At 46.1% G+C, this 23,087-nt stretch overlaps 1 protein-coding gene and 1 long non-coding RNA gene across 6 annotated transcripts in view; one reads left to right on the top strand and one right to left on the bottom strand.

Annotated features, from left to right (window-relative positions):
* MAML3 (mastermind like transcriptional coactivator 3) overlaps positions 1-23,087 on the bottom strand; it is a 1,010,390-nt gene that overhangs the window by 329,732 nt on the left and 657,571 nt on the right. The gene's annotated exons all lie outside the window — the stretch shown is intronic.
* Positions 10,046-23,087, top strand: part of LOC138516076 (uncharacterized) — a 114,119-nt gene continuing 101,077 nt past the window's right edge. Inside the window, exons 1-3 of one of the 2 annotated variants that reach the window (XR_011282222.1) lie at positions 10,046-10,197; positions 10,315-10,433; positions 19,172-19,248. This is a non-coding gene — a long non-coding RNA (uncharacterized lncRNA). The remainder of the gene's footprint in view (positions 10,198-10,314; positions 10,434-19,171; positions 19,249-23,087) is intronic. The other variant, XR_011282221.1, reaches the window with a different exon arrangement.

The raw sequence follows: 23,087 nt of genomic DNA, 5'->3' as shown, positions 1-23,087 counted from the left end.
CATGGGTGGGCTCTTCTCTGCACTTGGACTGCCTTGATGGGGGTAACGGTCTGAATTTGGATGGATTGAGAGGTGGCAGCTTATCGCACTAAGCAGAACACAGAAGGGGGCATATACTGCACTTAGACTGATTGTTGAAGGTGAGAAATGTGCCACACCTTGGTGGATTAGGTGCTGCACTTGGACTGTTTAGGGGTGGGTAACGGGACTACCTTAATGCATCATCTGAGTGCGTTCCTCCCCGAACGGGTTGATGGAGGCATTACATTGCAGTTGGGTGGACGTGGGAGTGGGCAGCGTATTCGTACCTTGGTGAACACTTGGGATACCCATCAAGTTGCACTTAGATTGCTACTGAGAGTTGGCAGCTTTCCACTTAGACTGAGTCTCCAGTGATTGCCTTGGTATAGCACTTTGAAGGGTTGCGCAGGTAACGAGGGTTCTGCACCTAGTCAAGTGCATGAGGGCGACCAAGCTAAGGTATCATAGCTGACCAGGGCAATGCATCAAGTCAAGGGCCATCAGGATATGGTTTCTAGGCAACTGCAGAACGTCCTCCACCACATGTAATACAGGTGTTGGCAGAATGCCACCTGTACGGCTAAGTGGGGTATTGAAGGTAACCACCAATTGATAGTTGGAGGTATGCAGAATACACCCACCCTAAGTTATAAACCCAGATATATGAGAATTATGCCAAATTTAGAAAGTCTAGGCTTTGACTTGATTATGCCTAATGTTTTTTTCCACTCGCAATCCACACCAATGCAATTAACCGAAGGCACGGCCTTACTCCGCACTCATCGGCTTTCACATAGTACTCAAATGACATTCCGCACAACACCGCTGCCATAAGATGGTAGCAACCTTTGATGACAAAAAATGTGAACTGTAGCTGCATACATAATCGACTATCCTCTTGCACATATTTCCCTAGCGTACCTCTCTCCATCCATACACATACAATTAGATATAAGCGGCTAGCAGGGACTTGGCCAAGCCTGCATGTCCTTTAATGGCCATTATGCACAGAATTCCGGTCCCTCCGAGGGTGTTTAACCTACAGCGCGTTGGGTCCATACCCAGGTGAAAGGCGCTATACAAATGACGAAATTAAATTAAATATTGTAAAGCACTAAAGTCGTGGGATTGGCAAGCCAAACGAGGTTATGTCGTTTCTTTTTAATCATTTTTTTACTCAACCTATTAAATAAAATACAAAAAACAACGTGCCACTTGGAGTCTTTACTAGGGAGACGACGAAGGCCGCAGGTTATGGACGTCTTGTGTGAGGTTTTGGGCAATGGAAAGGGCGAGGGGAGGACATGTTTTTCATAATAGACAGATACTCGGGTTGCATAGGGAGCACAGCATGCCTTTGTGGAAAAAAGCTCAGCTGTTTTATCACACGTGGCTATTTCATTCGCTCCTGTGTATATTTCTTAAGCATGGAAGCTCCTCTTGACACCACTTTAATGCCGGCAGCTATCTGTTACTGCTGCTCTACTGGTGTACATAACTAATGCACATGGGCAGGAGAACACACGCACGTAATGTATTATTTTGGTGCTGCGTGCCACCTCCAGTATTACGTGCAATTGGAACCTGCCAATTATCTTGTGCGACGGTTCACCCCTGGATAAATGGAGGTTTAGCTTTCTGACATGCTGTCACACAAACAGACTGTCTGCACAAGGAGAGGGCGAATCAGGGAGGAAAACAAAGCGGCAAACACACAAACACTCCATGCCTTGCTCAAGCCTTGACTGAGGGAGAGCTGGGACATGAGAGGGAACGATGAATAGAACAGAGCAGCCTACAGGTCACACACACTCGGTGTGTGTGCGCAACAGCAAACCCAGTTTACAAAGAGACATCTGTTCCATTACTTCAATGCATTGTGGCTAATTACATCCTGGCCTGTCTGTGAAATGACAGCCACTTATTCTCCGATGGACCATAAAATCTGTGCATGTTCAGCGGAGAAGGAGAAGAAGACTGGCTCCCAAGCATGCATCACCTCTGCTGCGGCAGTGGCGGCAGAGCCAGGAGGAGGAGTCACAGCCAGAGGCTGGGGGAGGGGTCTTCTGGGGGTGCACATGTACTGGAGGACAGGGGGGATGTGCACATTGAATCTCTTTCCCACAGCTGCTGCTACCAGCATCCGAGGCGCGTGCCTTGCGAATTCCGCATTGCCAGGAAGAACTGCACTGAAATACTCAGAATTATATATATTTTAAAAAAAAAACAGGATTTTCAGTTCGATCGCAGGGTTCGAAATGAAGAATTGTAAGAAGGACTGGAGCTAAAAGCTGCTGGGTATCCAGCATTAACTAGGGACCAGAAGCTACCAACAGGAGCTACCACGGTGGAACGAGGACATGGCGTTCCGTATGGTGGGGGCCTGCTCTGGGTATCCAGCAGGCCCCGTGGTGCTACGGGCATCAGCACCAGTGAGGCCCAGTGCCTCTGGAGGTTGGGGCCTGCTATGGACATCCAGCAGACCCCATGGTGCTATGGGACACCAGCACCATCTGGAGTGGGGGCCAGACAAACCATGCCCACGACCATGCAGACCTCTGCCACGGTCCTGGCACGAGAGTCCCACAGCATCATGGCCTGCAGGCCTGTGCTCACACAGTGGGGGCATGCAGGCCTAATGAGTGAGAGACGTACTCAGTCGTTCCTCTTTGGGAGTCTGCAGCCGTTCTGGTGCACGTGTCTGCAGAGGCGCTCCTTTTATTAGCTTGCGCCATGCCACAGTCATGGCCCATGTTAAAAGGGCAATACACAGGTGAGGGACACACTCCCCTAAAGGGGCAACACACTGGGCAGAGTCACACACATTCCGCAAATCTAACTTCCACATAAAATGCAAAAATATAATTTTGCCCATTATTTATGACGCCATATGTTGTAAATATCATATGTTTATTCTCTGAATGTTTATTTATAGATTGTCCAAAATTAACAGAGGTCAAGTCACATAGGTATGTTTGGGCAGCATCCGTTGTCATGGCCAATAGTAGCTCCTGGTAGCTGTTGGTGTCAAGCTAACCTGGCTCTTCTATGCTACACGCAGGAGATAAATAGCTCCCAGCTCCCCTCAATTTCAAACCCTCCACCACCGGATCAGCGTTCATACCAGAAATATTAAAGTTAACACTATTATTCGTTAAACACCTAACAAAAGTTACACATGTATAAGGAATTAAACTAAACAAGTGAACATGGATATCTATTGGTTTTAGTTAACCACCGATTGACAAAAACGTGCAAGTCGATCCAAGATTTGCACCTGGTACCTGCAACTCTCAAGGCGCCCACAATGTCGTAGTGACGTGGGCCTTTTAAGTAGGCCTGCTTAGCGCAAAATCATTCACTGGTGAAGGTTACAGTGCAATGGCACAGAGGATTTCGGAAAAGCAACTTGTGAAGAGAGTTCAATGTGACCATGCCTCGTCAAACGAGAGGACTCCGGTCAATACCCCAGGAACACAGAAAACGTCAGTGCACAATTCCAGCATTTTGCCAGTGTAGTCGAGTCTATCCCACCAGGTTCTTTTGCTCAACTTCAGCAGACGAATCCCTTTCCGGAGCACTCCAGTGAGGGGGATTCCATTATGGTCAGTAATCCATGGTATTGTTTGGGCCCATTGGGCCTTCTCGACCTAAAGCTCTCTGTCAAGATTGTATGCTCACGGATGCTGGTACAAGACCACCATCTTTCAATCCCACCCATATCTCTTCCCACATTGTCAAGCACCTTGTACCACTGTCTTTATCATTGCAATGGGTGCCTTATGATTTGTAGATTATGGCATAATTCAGTGGACACACATTCAAATTGCAACCTGCTAGCCAGCCAACACAAACATCACTCACCACCACAATTCTATAAATATAAAAAGCACACTATTTCTTACTCGCCAAGAGTCACATATCACAAGTCAATGGCTAGTGGTGAGTGCACATTAGGTACCCTGGGTTTATTATTTTTGTCTTTTACTGTTTTATCTAAATACTTTTTTGATTCAAGATGTTCTTGTCCATTTAAATTATGTTGCTTTTTAGCTGTGCAACCCAACTACTTCAGAAGAGAAGTATCTGCTACCAAAATGTGAACCTTGGTTTTTGTAAGAAACAGCTGTTCCGGATTATTGTCTGATTTTGTAAGAAGGGCGAGTCAGGGTTCCACTATGCCCCTGCTCGTCCTCCCATTAGTTGAAGGTCGAGAACATCCAGCGACAGATGATCCAGAGCGTAAGACAACATGAAGAGCTGTGAAGAGGTTGGACTGTGAACAAGAGTCAATACACCACGAGCAGTAGATGCTGAGGCGGTGTGGAGGCAAAGTATGTTAAATTGAGGAGAAGGTAACACATGAGAGCCAAGTTGAACCCAAGGACAGAGACTCCGGAGTCAGGAATGCCTAAAGTGAACAGCAGAATGGAAAACCTTGTGGTAGGCGGTGGAGTGGAGCATCCACAGGCGGAAGCCAGGATGGAGAGCCTTTATGCGGAAAGACAGGGCGGTGAATTCTGGGAAAGATGTTACGAGACATTGCCAAGGGCATATCTATAAAGGAGTCTAAAGAAAGGTGTAAAGTCAGCACAGACGATTAAGCTGAATGAAGTGTAATCCATATACCATAGGTCAGAGGAAGAGGGGAGTTATGAGCTATGGCTGCTCCGAATCCAGGAGAGTAGTTTCAGGAACCACGCCTTACTATGCGCAAGGGAGCAATATCCAACGATATCCAGACACATGGCACTTCTTCAATGTGTAGCAAGAAGATGGGATCAGAAGAGGGGGGGTTGCGGAGTGCACACACTATACTACCACTACATCCTGCTCTGCATCCTTGCAGCTAAATGCAGTTCTTAACTCGTGTACCTCAAAATTGAAATGAGGGTGTAAACCAACCAAGTTGGCAAACTGTGCACGGGAACTGATGCAGGTAATCCAGCATGCCTTTCATGACAGTTCCACTGTGATGACTTGGACAGAATGAAAATGACAGCCTGGAGACCGATAATTAAAAGAGAAGGCAAACTAATTAGCTCATGTGTTGGCTGATTGAATCACAAAGTGGATTTGATAGGATGCTCTGAATATTTGATGTTGAGCATTAGGTCAGGCATGCACAAAACTTGCTGGGAAGCTACGCAATGGCCAGGTGACATAGTGGAGCATGTCTTGGTGGCATCTGCATTTTAATGGCAATCACTTCCGCTAGATTCCAAGGCATAACGACGGTGGCAAGCCTTCTGGAGAGCCTATCCAGATACACTAGAGTTCCTTGTTGGGCCAGCAAATAGAGTTGCGCTGTTGCCGAAGCAGGAAAATCATTCTTTATTAAAGGCAACGCATGCCCAGATGGACAACATCCTGAATGACAGAACGCAGGCAGTCCCAGCGATATTGAACGCATTCGAGAGTAACCACTAAGAGCACGCAGAGTATCATCAATGACGTGTGTATGAAGGTGTAGATGGGTACCACTGCACGTCAGAAATGAGCAACCCAGAGTTAGTTAACTCATGGGTTTCCCAACAGTGCCACCGGAAGGCCTTGTCAACCTCAAGGCAAATTGGAAGATTTGAATCCGGTCAGTAGCTCCCTGCGTCAATTAAAATCGGGCATACATCCTCAAGCTGATACCTGGCAACACTTGGAGGAAACATGGGTAATCAGGTCAAAGAAAGATAGAAGACCAAAATAGCTTGGGGAATTATTGCGAGAAAATTACTGACGTTTAAAAACGCCAGAGACCACATTAGCCCTAGAAACAAAGGCGCACACGCAAGAACCTCAAGGGGATAACCCACAGCTGTACTTTGCACACATCGTAAACTGCATTGGTTTACTTTGTAAGAAGACTTCTACTCGGCTAAGACTACAACTCACAAGCTGGTAAGAGAGCTCAGTGGACTGTGCACCCACCCAGAGACCCTCACGGCACATGATTGAAAGTCTATCCTTACGAAATGTATAAAATGAGTACTATTTGGTTGGACTATAATTTGAGGGACTAAAAGAAAATGTGTCTCCTGTTGTTTATGCTGCCTTTATCATATCATTAATAATACTAATAATGAACATGGTGCTGAGGAGTTGTTGCCCAGACGCAAGGGACACTGTTGTCCGATTGTCTGAACTGGACTCAGTCCACACGCTCCTCTTACAGCAGGGGAGAAGGAAGGCTGCTCCAGGTAGTCCCACTTCCTCACCCCTAAGCACCTGCCCCTTGGTTATGGCAAAGAGTCTTTTGAACGCCAGAATGGGAGCAGATAGAGTGCACGAGAAAACAGCTCATTGCTTACTTTAACAAGCTGCAGCTCGTGAGGGTAATGCTTGGACGCCAGGGAGCACCACCACACTGTCGGACCTGTGCAGGCAGCATATCCGTCCAAGATTCATGCCCTGGGAAACACGGGAATGCTACGGACCCCACTAGAGCAAGCCTCTTGTCTTTACGTGGGAAGATTCCTTGAAACAAATATGTAAATACGGTGCAGGAAGGCAGCAGGCGGACTGTAATAAATTCATCACTCATGAGCTCTCCTGGGAATGAAACCATACCATTCTATTTCTGAGGCACAGACAGGAAGGCTATGCCAGTAATGAGGCGAGTGCCCCACGACTACTGATTAAAAAGGACGTAAAGGGAGAGGCGTTGAGGGGATGGCAGCGGGGAAGGCAGGCGTGGAGTACGAAATAAGGCTTATCTAGAGGCATTTTCATTACATTATTCACACGTTTACAGTGGCTAGTCCCAGGGTCCTGGCTAAACGTTCCATTTACAATAGGTCAAGGGACCCCGCAATACGGGGCATCGCTGTATTCCAAGGTGAATAATGGAACCAGAGAGAGGGGCTCCTACTGCAAGCACGGAGGGAAGGGAGGAAAAGCGAGAAGATGGCCAAGAGGCAGAATGATTATGTAGCCCCCTAGATTGCCACCAGCAGGGGGCGGCGGCATTAGATTGGTGGCCTAGGCAGCAAAGGTCACTCCACTGCCAGAGAGGGAAAAGGCGAAAAGACGATGGAAGACAAGCAAAGAAAGGCTACACAAGGGAAAGATCAAAAAAGGTAGGTGGAAAGGAGAAAAGGGGGAGTGACGGGAAAGAGGAAAACGCAACCGATTGTTAAATCACATGACACAATTGCAAGTTTTGATAGCTCTTCTGGACTAACTCGCATTCATATCCTCAGATGGTGCAATGGGTGAGCTTAACAGGGCACAGAGTTCTTCACTGGGAGGCAGCAGAAGAATGAAAGGAGGGGCCACAGTATGAATGCACATTTCGTTCCTACCAACCAGTTCATTGGACACGGAGGAAGAAGCTACAAAGACTGAAGATCTAGCAACCTAATGGTTATCCTGGATAGACATGCACAATTACAGTAGGGTTGGTAATTGCAGCTAAAAAGAGGCACGCATTGACAAAGCCTTCAGATAAAAATGCCCTTTGGTGCTCATTCCACAGTAACCATGGGATACACATATAACTGTATCAATCCTTTTCTGGCACCAAACTCAAGAGAAACAAAACTCAAAGCACCCCTCAGTGAATCTGACCGAAAACACAGTTAAAACCAGTCATCTGCACAACCCTAAAAAGCACACTTTTAATAACCCCACGTTGAAAAATTACACTGCTTGATTTCACAATCTTTGTGAAGGCTCTTCGATGCCATAACAATGGCAGTAAGCGCTATACACATCAAATAACATAACGTATGTTCACCGCCTATACAAATTGTTATCTGTGGTCTTAGGTGGTGCATTCACTGCAAAAGGTTAAAGGGCCTCATTACAGGTTGGGCGGTCCGGAAATAACAGTGGCAGTAAACCCGCTGCCACTGTTAATTCCGGACCGCCCGATCCCGACTCCTGCAGGCGGGAGGTGATGTTCCCGCCAGGTCTGACCTGGCGGGTTTAACACCGCCCGGCTGCAGGCGGACATGGAAACACCGGCACCATCACGAGATGGTGCCGGTGTTTCCACTTCCCCATTCCCATTGAGTCCAATGGGAATGGGGATTAACCAAATTCCGCCTCCGGAATTCCCGGGACACCAGGGTCGTAATGCCCTGGTATTTCCGGGAGTCACGGAGGCAGAATGGTAATACGAGTCCGGCAGTAACCAGGCGGTTTTACCGCCTCGGTTACCGCCTGACTCGTAATGAGGCCCAAAATGTTTTTAAATGTATAGTGGCTCCCTGGCAGCCCAAGCCCTAATCTAATCCTGTGGCCTTCTGAACAGACTAACATTCAATAATGACTACACTATAAACTGGTCTGTCAGATATGAGAACATGATCCCTAGCCGCCAACTTATGGAACTCTGTAGCAAGGCGACTCCAGACATTAGACTACTCCGAAATTTGGGAAACTGCTAAAAGTTCAAGCACCCTGATATTCTCCTTCCAGAGATTTGAAACGTACACAAATTAGATTCAAGCATCAACCCTTTACCCCGAAACTGGTAAAATAATATCACCTGGAAGGACAGCTGAACTGGGCCCAGGCCTGGCACATGTGTGAAATCAATTTAACGTAGCTGGGATAACTCCGAGATGCTATCCCACCATACCCTAACTCAGGTATGGCTTATATTTACATACGGGTGTGCCACCAGGACAGGATCTCCAGAGCTATGCAGTTTTTGGAACCAGAGTGCATATTTTAAATACAGCTCCTGCGCTGCAGGGTGTCACAGCAGCTGTTCAGAGGGTTCCTGTGGCCTCTGAACCTGCTCTCTACCACTGCTAGAGCAGGTGCTGTGAATCAGGTCACTGAGAAGGAATTACCCACATCATTTTATTATTTAATAAAAATAAAAAAAACAGGGCTTTCACAACCTTGCCAAATGGTAATTCATCATAGTAACCTTGGACTCGAAGCCCACACTTGCACATGCTGTCATCCATTTGCATAGTCAAGTGGCTAGCACCAGCTTATTACCAGGACGCTTACACTTGCCAAATAACCTCAAACAGGACCCTCTGATTTGGCACTTAGCATCAATCCAGCAACACTTTCACTTGCACACAAGTATTAGAACGGCACATCTGCCAGCGACAACAAACCAGGGACAACAAGACTTTCTCGGCTACATGTTAACATTTTCTTCCTACAGATTCCAAAGTGAACAGACCAAAGATCTCAATGGCTAGCAGGCTTTCCCCAGTCAAGGACGCGGCTTTAGTGCCCCATCCATAATTGTGAAACGATTAAATTAGATCTTTGTCCCACTGATTGGGAAAGTTTCCTAGGTCAGAGGACTGTCTTCAGTTATCCCACCTCTCACCAATCTCAAAAAGAAACAAAGATAAGCTGCACAAGTCTATGACCACCCGAGCAAGCACATGCATCCATGGCACACATACGTTTGCCAGAAACAAAATGCCTCGAGATCAGAAAGAACATAATGAGCGAAGGAATAAAGGGGAAGAATAAATGAGGGAGAAGAAGGAAAAAACGTCTTAAGTGAGAACATGAAGCATGGCAAAGAGGGAAATGAAGGATTAAATAAAAAGTCATGAAAGGATGAGGGGAAAAGAGTGGAGACAAAATAGACCCACAGATGCAAATGAGTAAAATAGTTAACAAAGGAAATCAGCGATTAACATAGAACGAATATGCCTCTCCCCCATTCTCTGCCTTTAACTATGTTATGCGGAGTATGATTTATATCCATGTGTTTCACTTTGATTGCACTGTGTTGCCCACACCTCTGCTTCCAGCATTGAAATTGCTCTGTCATATGAAACTTGCAGCACTGCTTTGGTGCGTTCTTAGCCAACTGTCTGGCTACTGCAACTAACACACAGGCAGCCTCGACAACTTTACCTGCAGTGTCCTAAGGAGGCCGCAACTAATACGCGCGCCGACCTTAGCCGACTCTGCTTCATACCCGCATGACAACCATGGTTATTCCCCTGGTTGCCAATTACCACAATCACTATACACCATACGCGCATGCGCCCTACAGCGGAACACTTTTCCTGCGCGCATGCGCTATGCGGTACCCCGGTACAGCTCATTACACATGGAGGCTGCATAACAGCACCCGATCCTGAGTAGACGCTTAGCTACAACGTGGGACGCAGCTACAGCTCACGGAGGCTGTACAGCAGTACCCGATCCCCCTGTACCAACAACAGGGGACGAATCCACCCTTTCCAGGTAAGCAGCAGTCCGCACTGCTAGGCGAACAGCAGCACACCTTGTTGCCTCCTGAGTCTCTGTCCAGCCCGGCCCATACTCACCTCCTTCTCCCTTTGTTTTTTTCACACTCCTTAGGGGACGGCGAGTCCGGAGCCTTCCCGGACTTTGAGCCACAAGCACCGCCTTCACCTCCAGCACCTCGCCCACCTCTGGAGCCTATCACTAACCTTCCACCTTAGAGTGGAAGGTATCAGGTACCTTCCACTCTAAATTGCCTAAAGGTTTCAAACAACAGCAATCCATGATGTGTGCCTCTCTCCTTAGGGACCTGAGCCCGCCCCCCACTTACCTTATCGTTTTTCCAACTTGGGCCACAACTAACAAGCTCCAGCCCAGCAGACCATGCCAGCACCTGCCACATGGCCCATGCTACTTCCACTGCAGTGGCTGCCCAGGTACCTACTCTCCTATGTTAACCCCTTAAGAGTCATTTCTACCCACAGCCCAGGCACCATACCCCTTGCCTATCTGTTATTTGTTTCAGAGGTCCACGTAACAATGTACCACTAGGATCTCCCTAATCTTTACGGAATCAGGCCCCCTCGCTTCTGCAGCATAGGAAGACGCTTCCCAATTCTACACAGTCCAGGTCAGTGGCTATTTTTCCAAGCACTGCGCATGATGGGAACTCTTACATTCCCTCATTGCCCAGTATACGGATTTTATCTATATTTGTTCATGCGTATATGGGAGCTTTGAAGCCCCACTTCAGAAGAGCTCCATATTTATTGAGTTCATCTATGTTTTGTTCCCCCTCTTAGGAAGACCCGGTTTAAGCCCATGATGAAGGCTTTTTGACCACCCACCCGAAACGTCAAGGGACGGAACACCTTGAGTGTTTTACAGAACCTCAGTTACTCCCTACATGAGTTGATCTACTTCCAGACGTAGACCAATGACTAGGTCCCCCCTCCGCACATCAAAAAAACACTCTTGACCATCTAATGTCCTCTGTTTTTCAAAGAAACCTAATTGAAGGATCAATGCCAACTTTCTGAATATGGATGTATTTAGCAATGCCGTGCCTTTCATGATACTGTTTGCAAACATTACTCTGTTAAAAGAAAGGCACAGTGAAATTGCTCACACTGTCTAAACCAGGGGTGCACAACTGATTTTGACAGAGGGCCGAAAGTACTCTACATGATGGCTATAGTGGGCCGAAAAGTAAATGTGGGTGGGGCGATAGGCGTGGCGTGGCAGGAGGCTTTTTCAACCCCCAATTTTTATTAAACACTATGCCCCATAGCCCCCACCCCTCAAGCAAACACTATGCCCCATGGCTCCCACCCCTCATGCAAACACTATGCACCTAGGCCCCCACTCCCCAACCAAACACTATGCCCCATGGCCCCCACCCCTCATGCAAACACTATGCTCCATGGCCCCCATCCCTCAAGCAAACACTATGCCCCATGGCTCCCACCCCTCATGCAAACACTATGTCCCATGGCCCCCACTCCTCATGCAAACACTATGTCCCATGGCCCCCACCCCTCATGCAAACACTATGTCCCAAGACACCCACCCCTCATGCAAACACTATGCCCCATGCCACTAAGCATGCACCATGCATACATACTCATACAGACCCCAACCCCCCCACCTCTGCACACAAACCCACAAGCATACACCATGCACCCATACAGACCCGAACCCCCCCACCCCGAACTCAGCACACAAACTCACAAGCATACACCATGCACCCATACAGACCCCACCCCCAACTCACCATACAAACTCACAAGTATACACCATGCACCCATACAGACCCGCACCCCCCTCTACCCCCAACTCAGCACACAAACCCACAAGCATACACCATGCACCCATACAGACCCGAACCCCCCCACCCCCAACTCAGCACACAAACTCACAAGCATACACCGTGCACCCATACAGACCCCACCCCCAACTCACCATACAAACTCACATGCATACACCATGCATCCATACAGACCTGAACCCCCCCACCCCCCAACTCACCAAACTAACTCACAAGCATGCACGCATACAGACCCGGACCCCCCACATCTCAACATACACTGAACGTGCACACAACAACAAACATTCAGGCAGACCCGACCCCTCCAACCTCTCCCCCCCCAGCATCTCAACACACACTGCACTTGCACACCAACACATTCAAGCAGACCCGACACACACCCCACCCCCGCACCTCAACATACACTGAGCTTGCACACAAACACATTCAGGCAGACCCGGACACACACATCCCCTCCGCATCTCAACACACACTGCACTTGCACACAAACACATTCAAGCAGACCCGACACAGCCCCCCCCCGCATCTCAACATACGCTGCAGACATACAAATACAAACACACCCATACACACCCCCCCACCTCTGCATCTCAACATACATACAAAAACAAAAAACACAGTCAGGACGGACCCGAGACAGAGACACACACAAACATACAGCCCCCCCCACCATGTACTTACCCAGACGTGCTGGAACGCTGGCAAGGCTTCTGGCACTACGGCTGGCGTGGCAAGCAAGGCTGAAATGTCTTCCGGCATCAAGTCTTACTGGCCACGCCAGCCGTAGTGCTGGCCCTCCATTGGTGCAGCACACACGCACTACGTGGCTCGTAGGAGCTGCGTGGTTCGTGTGCACTGAACCAATGAGGGCCAGTGTTTTGTCCGGCCCGAAAGACAACAAAGACTTTCCTAATGGAGGGCGGCCGATGCTGCTTGCGGACCGCCCTCCATTAGGAAAGTCTTTGTGCCTCGCGGGCCGGACAAAACGGCATGGCGGGCCGCAACTGGCCCGCGGGCCGTATGTTTTGCACCCATGGTCTAAACAATTGATCTACATGTGTATATATTTGTGTATCTGTTTTGTTCACTTTGTTTGGGACTCACCATGTCCTTGTTCCTTTTTATAATTTACAAAATATGTATATGACAAAAATGCAGATTTTTTCGACCTGCACAAAAAAATAAATGTTGGGTCATATCTGCAGTTCAAACACTAGCTACATAATAAAAAAGCTATGTGCGCTCAATATATTGTTTTCGCTCTTCGAATACTGTAAGATTGCAAAAACAAATGTTTTTCTACAGCCAAAAAAAGCATGAAAAATAGAAAGTCTTTACTGAGAATAATTGTGTAAAGATACAAGTTCCAGTGGCAGGACGCCACCCTTTTGTTTCCAAAACAAAGGAAATGAAGGCAGGGAAGAAGGAAAGATTAGAAAGAAGGAAATTAAGGCAGGAAGAGAGGGACACAGAATACACATCTCAGTTTTATTTTACCAGCAATCTCAGATGATCTTACAAGTGGCTGACACAGTGAAGCAGACTGCAAGTGTTAGATAGCATGAAAGGCAAATATACACCTATATGCTACGCTATGCTATGCTATGCTATGAGACATCCACTCTCTGTCTTTGGGACTCAAACTTACTTTGAGGATGAAACAGAGAGTAGGGACAGCCCCCTCCTCAGAGAAAAAATCCTAAACATAAAATATCAGCTTCTTGCAAGAAGTCACCAAGCATATCACTTTGACCTTGCAAGTGGGCGCCATGTCACTGTCAACCAATAGGGAATCCCAGAATTTTGTGACTTCGTTCTTAAATTCTCCAATCATGAACTTGGTCAATTTTTGTATGGAGAAACAAGAACATGGCCAAGGCTCAACCCAGTGATACTTTCAATAATGGCATAAAAGATTCGATTAATTTAACAACCTTAGGATTAATGCTCAATTTAGTAAAGGATTTTTTTAATTGTCCATTTGGTTAACAAATAAACCTTTAGCACATACAAAAAAGAACAATTATAAAGAGACTGAAATTCATTAAAACAGAAAAATATAAGAACGGTCTTACAATACAATCAACTCTCAAATAACTCTCTAATACATTTCCCAATTTACAATCAATATCATATTTCATCATTTACACTAAAAATAACTCAAGTAATCTCCTAAGAGCAACTGAGTAAACCCAAATTTAGGGGGTTATTGTCCTTATTTGATCTTGGGCAAACTGTATCAGTGCCTCTTTCCGAACATAAAGGGCAGCCTCAGAAATGACTAGTGATTCAGCACAGTATATGGTACTCCATAGCTGATCTGTACTAATACGCTCTTACTGTTTTATAAAACCCTGATAAGCTTGAATGTAAAAGAACCTAAGGCAAGGACAGGACGTTAGAACATGTCGCTGGTTTCAATACCAGATTTACAAAGACGACACACTCCTTTATGTGAGATTTTCTTCCAGGCACCAATGTGCTCCTAAAATGGAAGTAAATTAAAGCAAAGATATAAAATGTAACGCCTCCATTCAAGTAAGCACTTTTTTGACAGATATGTACAGAGAGAATCCAAATAGAATCCTTGTTGACAATATTCATTTTTTTAATGCAAATTAGATTGTCCACTCCATCACAATCCCTGTTCTTACGTTTTAGAATAAAGTCAATGCTTGGAAGTTTTGATACCTAATCAAAGGATAGATCAACTTTGATGAAATGAGATAAAGCTTGTGTCTGCAGCTCCTGACTAAACCCATTGGGTGCTTCCCACTGAGCAGTCATCATTTACATTAATGTGCTTGAATCAGATCGAATAGATTGAAATTTCAAGTACAATTTGCACTGTTGGAGGAGCCAAAGAGACCGAAGTGATGACAGGCCAAGTTCGCTTCTCAGTGCCTCAACAGATACCATGCTCGACAGGCCAATAGAGATCTAAGAATTTTACCTTCAATTTTGTCAAGCCAAAATACATATTTTGTGGGGAGAACCTCTACATCATACAGAAGCTCTGGAATGATACTGGTACAATATATGGTCAGCATACCCTCCACGTTATACCCACCCTTTCTGGCGACAAATCGCTTGATGACAAGCTTTGGGAACAATATATGCACCATATAAAGTGGGGGAAGGATTGGATTTAATTGGAAGTCCAAAATATACGTAGAATTGGTTGAAAGCTAACTTGAGATTATCCTATTTCCATGTGAAGGATGACTTGTTAAAGGGTCTATCTCCTATACCCATGATCCTTGTCTTGGTATTGTTCATTTTCCTACTTAGCGTTTGTAAAACTAGAAAGGGCATCTATAGAGTGCTGAAGCCCTAGAGAGTGTAGTGTAACAGCACTGTATCATTTGCGTAGGCTAGCCACGCTGCAGCCTCACCGCCAATAGGATGGTTACGGGCTACATTAATAATTTTTTGGCGAGGGGCTGCGTGAGCTCACAGTCCTGATCCACTCCGATTGTCAATGAAGTATCAGTATACATGGCTCTAATAAGGCACAACAGTAAAGGGTCAATTCCATTATGCATAAGCTTACTCCATTGCAGAGGCCGGGACACAAGGTCAAAAGCCTTGGAGTAATCTACGAAGAAACAAACAATTCTGTTGGATTGTCTCAAAGCCTCTGCTGCAATGTAGTGTATGACACAGATGTCGTGTAATGTGCTATGTTCTATGTGCTTTCCAGAATCCAGTTTTAGTATAATGGAGCAAAATATGTTAACACTTGAGCCATGCATTGCCAAAAATCTATAGTTGGATGGGTCCTGCCTGTCCCCCTTTTTGAAGATGGGATTAGGATGAATTTCCTCCAGTTATCAGGCAATTTTCCACTGTCTTTTTCTCAATACCCTGATACAATGCTAAGAGACTACTAGCCAAAGATTTGGGATTGGCCTTGATAGCAACATTGACAATAGCATCTGGTCCCGGAGTCCGAGACTCCTTAAATTTCTTGATAATCGTCAAGATGTCATCAAGGTTATATCCCAAAGGGCCCTCCTCAGCCATCACACAGGGATTCACTGATACAAATTCCTTATAATGAGGGTCAAAATATAGTTTGGTAATATATTAAGCCAATTATTAAGTTCTAATTGGGCTATGCCAGCCATAAGCCTTCTGTAGCTAGCCCAGAATTTCTTGTTATCATTTCCTCTGAGTAGGCTGAAAAGGAACTTCCAATTGGAGCTGTTGATGACACACTTATGCTTGTGCCCAGTTTTTATATAGGGTGGTCAGAGCAGCCAATTGCAAATCTCTGTCCATTTTGGACAGTTGATGTGACATCTTGACACATGCTCGAGTTCTACTGTATAGTTGCTTTTCCCGATATATCAATACGTCAAAAGGAGCCTGATGATCTTTATTACAGTTATTAAATTGCCGAGTCTGATTGAGGTGTAGCCGCTCGGCCAGGTTCCTCATCATAGTTTCAATATCCCAGTTGTTAGCTGACGGCCAACTCTCCAAATGGACTTGATCAGAATAGATTACCCAACACATTTTCTTAACCGTGGCATCTGACCATAACATTCTGTTGCTCTTAGAGTTTACCTTAATATCTGCACTAATATGTGTAATTTTGGTTCTACGTGATTTCGCCGAAGTATTTTTCATTGTGGGATTTTTCATCTCCACGTTTTCATCGACCAAAACTCTTGTTTTTTTTTATTTTTTTATTTCTGGGGGGGTTCTCCCCCCCAGACCCCCCCTTAATTAAATAATCATACCCCAACCCCAACAAAACACCCACCAAAAAATATTTTTTTAAAAACGAGTTTTGGTCGATGAAAATGTTTGCGATGAAATGTCCCACGTTGAAAAATACTTCGACGAAATGCGTATATAGCGTAATTTTATGGGACTGGATCTAGGTCAGAGACCAGGAGCGGGCCTCATGGTCACTAAGTGTTGTGTGATGGATATTTATAGGGCTGCAGTAGTTCCCCATTCTGGGCTCTACACAGACATAATCCATATACGACTTAGCTTTCCCATTGGTCCAGAAGTACCAAGTTGAGGTGATGTCCAGGTTTTTATTTTTTAAGCAGCTAAGGTTGTGAGTATCAAAAAACTCTCTCCATCCTCGATCATCATTATTCCTGTTCTGCTCTACAAGGAACTCATGATGGCAACAGCAAAGACAGACAAGTGATCACAGTTCATGAGTGTTTATTAAAATGTATGCAGGTTGGAAAAATGCCCAATCTAAACATAAATCTAAGATGAGAGCAAACGTCGACCATCAAATAAAAAGAAGGCAGTCCTAGTGGCGTTGTGTCAAAATAAAAAAGGCCTATACTAAGAAACATATTGCCAAACATTACAACTAATACAAAAAGGTTGTGGGATAGTACTCAAGAAAAGAAGGAAGTGTTCACAAATAATATGTCAGGATGCTGTAGCCTGGGTCTCCCCTTCCCCACGTTTTCAGCGTGGGGTAAGGTGGTATCTTGGAGCACAGCACACTCTCGAGCTTCTCCAGTACGAGACGACAGTTCCACTTGCAGCTCTCAGGAACTTCGATGGCCAAGTCTGTTGCCTTCGAGGGCCTGACATATTCAAATAAGAAGACAAAAAGTTCCTTCAACAAAAAGAGAGTTTGTTTCCTAGTTTCACTTAGGGTGAGGATTCTTCACCCCTGGGACCCTTTCTTCTGGGCGCTGACCCCTCTTTACCTTTAGCCTCCCTCCACAGGGTTCACTTATGGCTTTTCCTTCCATCACAATTCTTAATGTCTTTTTAAACAGTTCCTGTGGACATCTCTCTACCGGGTTCTGTCTTGTCAACACACTGGGCCTCATTACGAGGCTGGCGGAATGGGTTTAACGGCACCGGTAATGGAGCTGGTGCCATTAAACCCACACCACCCTATTACGAGGTTCCCTGGCGGGACCCGCAAAGGACGTCTGGTCAGCTCCCTCCCCATTCCCATTGGGGCTTCATTTTTACTGGGTCCATAGAATGGGCAAGTACCAGGTCCGCCATGGTCGGCATGACCCGGTAATTGCCCATACCATGGACCCGGTAAAATTTAATTACCGGCGGCAGCTGTTCCCTTAATTAGACAGAAATGTCACTGGCCATGATTAAGGCAATACCCAGAGTGTTTTAAGAAGGACTGTGCCAGCATGTATTCCATGAAAGCCAATTGAGGGCATCATTTGTATCTAGATATCAATTGCAGTTCATTCCAGCTGTTTCTGGTATCCACTACTTGAGTAGCTGTGGGTTTAACTGCCAATTTGACAGAAGAGGCCATCAGGCTGACTCTTTGTGTGATTATTTAATGCAAGGTGCCCTTTATTGGCTATATGTGAGGACTGGGTATCTTCTCTGGAGTCAATGTTTATCGTGGATTTGCGGCATACAGTGAGCGGAAAGCCCATGGATGTAACCTACGAGAATACAACTATGTCACTATTACAGGGGAAAGGAATTCAATCAGGGCCCACATTCGTGGTACTGTCAAGTGTCAAATTCCAGCAGTTCCACGTGTATGACAGCTTCTGAGCAGATCGTTTTCAGTTGATGTATTCTATGAAAAATGTCTAAAATCAGGCTTCTATTAGAAAATGGGCTTGAGTCCAACAGATTCAGTTCTTCTAATGTGTCCCATTTTTCAAGTGGTAGGACATTATCGGTGACAGGTTCTCCTTTGGTACCTGGGGCAAAGCCCAAGATTGGACTTCAGGAGAATAAGCAGTGAGAGGATATGCAATAGTTTAACCTCAAATATTCACAGAGGGTATAGCCTCAACATATTGCATGGTGTTACATGGCAGAGCACTACATGCCTGCAACCTGGGCTCCAAGCCGGCTCTTAACTTCAGTAGCACATGGTCGGTTCTTGAACAGAGGACATTAGGGGCAGTGCTTTGGGAATATAATGTTGACACATGGTCGATGGAGCTTCCGTTCCAACTTGCAGCCACCTATTCACAGGGCCATAAAACTGTACCCGTCTCTCAGTTCCATCTTCAAGTACCCTAGTTACCGTAGTGTTGTTCGGTGAAAAATGAACTTTGTTAACATTTTTACTGAAGCATTGTTGGCAGATCTATGTATTGCCTTAAGTCTCTCTTGTCGATTCTTTTTCAAGTTACGCGCGCAATGTTTTTGTTTCAGAATAGGTGGACAAAGAGGCGTAAAGTCAGAATTGCCGTGGATAACCTCCTCACTTGGAACAATTAGCGGAGTGCTAGGTATGGCAATTTCCTCGTAGTCCCATTCTTGATCTGTACCATTTGGCAATCAATATGTATCAGCGCCCATGGGGTTCTGCAGTTTCTTTTGAATAACAGGTGAATTGGATATGGCAGTATGTCTGCATGGGCTCTGAGCACGTACCAGTGATTGTTCCAGATCAATTACATTTGGTTGGGATCCATTAGATACTAACTGTCCAATATAGCATCAACCACTCTTGCTACAATGCTCTGTATCCCCTATTCATTTGCTATGTTAGAGCAAAGGGAATGCATCAACTGTGGAAGCTATCGCATTAAGAGTGGGAGTGGCAGTGACTCCTGAAAACGAGGACTCTGAGGAGGGGGCATAGTCCTCCTCCCTGCAACTATCAGAAATGTCAGGTTTTCCAGATCCGGTTTGGCAGATAAGTTAGTCCCGATGATATTGTCTCCGCGTTCTATTGTGCTGGGGCTATCATATCTGAGGGGCCCATAAAATCTCGCTTAAGAGACCAACACAGATTAAGCAGAGAATTATTATTGTCTATTGTCGGTTCAAAATTAGGACCAGATTCTGAACTCTATTCGCCATTATGTCCTAGTGGAGCAGTATTTCCAATGCGTCTGCTGTCAGTGATGGTCAACGGCGTGGTGCCAAAAAAGCCAGCGATTTGGATTATGTTTGGAGCATGCAGCCTGGTTTCAACCCAGTCCTTGTATCTACAATGTGCAAAAAAGAGTCACAGGCTCGCAAAGCAAATACAACTCACTGCTGCATTCTGATTGCTGTTCGGGTGCAGCTACAGTTCACCTCTCGCTGCAAGGCTGCAGGACACTCCTCACCACACAACCTCCATAACGACCTCTTCGAGGTCCTTTGCAGCGCGTCGTGCCAAAAGACGGTTTATATCAGCGGGTAAGAGCGCCACATCGTCAGCTCCGATGGTTGCGTTAACACTGAGAAAAGACGCCAGGTAGTTCACAACAGCTTTCCCAAGAAGCAATCCACAATGTCTTTGCAAGCACAGTTTAGGGCTCTGAAAAGGCACACACCATCGCAGACTATACTGCCTTAACTGTCCTTCGATGCCCCTTGCCATTGGTAAAGGAATTATCAAAGACAAAGCAAAGGCTTGGGTTGTAAATTCAAGAACCTGGGGAAAAGGGCTTGTTTTGAAATAAATGTCCATTCCAGTAGTTTGATACGTTCACAAAAGTTAGACTTCACCAAACTGGAAAAAGTTCAATGTTCCCATATGAGAAGCCATAATGCAGGCACCATTTCAACAGCGTTCAAGCATTGGTGCACTGAGTGGCCTACTCGCAGTTAAGAAAACATGCTTGTGCCCTATTGAGTATGAGAAAGATGGCCCTTCAATGCTGCATGTACTATTGTTTCCATCGTCGGTGTATGGCATTCATGTCTGCTTCACTTGCCAATATTTATGTTTAGCTGATGTGATAAGGTCAGTAACCTGGCAGGAATCCCACTCAGCATGGGGTGGGAGGCGTACCAAGGTGGAATAAAGAAACAGTCCTACCCCAAAAGGGGACAGTGGTAGTTAAGGGCCCTATTTCCAGTCCCCTCACCAAGTGCCTGCCATTATATGGGTAGTACCAACTTACATCACGCCATAACACCCGACAAAAGTGCTTGCCAAGTTCTCTTTCTTTTCTAGAACTACCGGAGAAGCAGCAACCATATGAAGAGACCACCCACAGGATAGCCCTTATATCTAGCTAAACTGCAGATCTGCCAGTGAGAGATCAACCGGAGCTCCTGCATGGTTTTTCTAGGTGCCGCACACCGCTCTCTAACACTAGCACGCATGCCAGCCAAACTGCTGCGCCGGCCCTAAACCACCAGGGACTTAAAGAGGAGCTGCAATCACTCAGCAGAACTGCACTTTGGGGATGACAGCACCAGAGCCTCCTAACCCGAACTAGGACACTTTCAGTCCGGGCCCCTATTGTTGCAGTACGCCAGCCCTACGCAGAGAAAAGGGGTGGGGCTTAACCCAATATATGTAACTTCCCGTAAACAAGGCTAGATTTCGCACAGATAGTAATCAATCAGAGGAAGATGGGAAGGAAAAAGAGGAAGCAGGACATTTTGGGTTGTTCTTGCGAGGTCAGAGCAGGAGGAGGTGGCAGACGAAGACACCAGCAGTAGGAAGGATAGTGGATTGGAGCATGGGGGCTATTTGTTAACAAGGTGAGGTATTGGTTGGTGAGAGCAGGTGGTACTGAGTGGTAAGTGCATTTGCAAGGTCAATAAGAGATGGTGATAAAGGGAGTGTAAGGAGTGAATGGAACATGGTTTTGAAAGTGAAAGGAGTATGACTGGGGAGAAGATGGGGAGGAGTGTTAGTAGCGTTAAGGAGGGAGTACCAGGAATTAATGGAAAGTGGTTGTGAATGAAAGGATTGTGACTGGGGAGAAGGTGGGAAGGAGTGGTTGTATCGTGGAGGAGGCAGTAGTAATATCAAAGGGCAGAGGCAGGAGACAGAGAGACATCAGAGGGATGGAGGCGGAAGATGTAGGGAGTGAAGGGAAGAAGTGGGGTGGAATTGGAAGCAGCAAAGCAGTGAGAAGAGAACATCAGACAGGGAGAAAGATAGAGAGAGAGGGAGAGGGAGAGAGAGGAACATGCAGGCGTGATAGGAAGGCGGCCAGTCAGGGAGCGTGTCTGAAAGGCACACCTGATAGTCCTTTTTAGCCAACTAACAACACTAATAGTGGTGGTTCACTCTAGGAAATCCCTGAGGGGCTTTAAGTGGATTAGCATTGGCCTTTAGGTCTTCCTTCCTTGCAAAGCCACACCTTCGACAGTAGGGAGAAACATGCATTGTATACTAACCTGGGCAGTGGTGCATTTAGATGAGGACAGCCCTCCAAAGCCCTGCTAAAAAACTCCATAACAACCACTGGACTGTCTTTGAGCCATCTAGGACACTGAACAATACATTAGCACAGGGGTGTTAGGTCTGGAAAAGATCAGGGGCTAAGTTAATGTCGGGATTGGTGGGATTCGGGCTAGCTATAGCCTTTCAGTTGTAGCCCCTGAGCTACACGGAACCACCAGGCTGAGGCTGCCAACAGCACATCACTGCAATCTTGCACTTTTCCAGCCTCCACCCACTAACCCACCTCTCCCTCCCTCTTTCAGAGCCGCCAGAGCGCCAGGGGACCACTCCGGTGGTGATAGTGTGCGGTACAAATGTCCTTTAACATTAACATTAACATTCTATCCGGGACTATAACCAAAAGACCCAGGGCGATAGCCCCCTCGCCCCCCCATCAACGCCTCTGCATTAGCAAATTAAAAAGATACAAGAAGGTTTAAGTTACTTACGTATAACTATTGTTATTCAGCATGGGTCTGGCATGGATTCACATGCTCATGAATATTCCTCGTCGTCAGACTGGGAATCCTCGGTAAAAGAAAAATAGTTTCACTTTCACTTTAAAACTGTATTTCTCCATTAAACCAATGATTGTGCTCTGGGCCATACTGCCCCCATCCAATGACAGCCCTCCCTTTACGCTCCACCCCTGGTGGACATCTTCAGATTTGTAAGCATGTAAAGTGACAGTATGAACCAAGAACCACCACAGAGGGGACAGAGGGAGGGTTTGCATGTGAATCCATGCCAGACCCATGCTGGAGAACAACAGTTACAGGTAAGCAACTTAAACCTTCTCCACCATGGGGTCTGGCATGGATTCACATACTTATGAATAACGATTACACAGCAGTACATATACACAACCACGGGAGGTGGCAAGGTTCAACAGAAGCAATAACACTCACCTTTGCAACAGACTCACCTCAAACAAACAGGTTGCGTTGC

This window comes from Ambystoma mexicanum, chromosome 6q (genome assembly GCF_040938575.1).
Source record: "Ambystoma mexicanum isolate Mex_15411 chromosome 6q, UKY_AmexF1_1, whole genome shotgun sequence".
NCBI classification, from domain to species: domain Eukaryota; kingdom Metazoa; phylum Chordata; class Amphibia; order Caudata; family Ambystomatidae; genus Ambystoma; species Ambystoma mexicanum.
The sequence above is the reverse complement of the archived record's forward strand: the minus strand, read 5'-3'. Positions and strand labels throughout refer to the sequence as shown.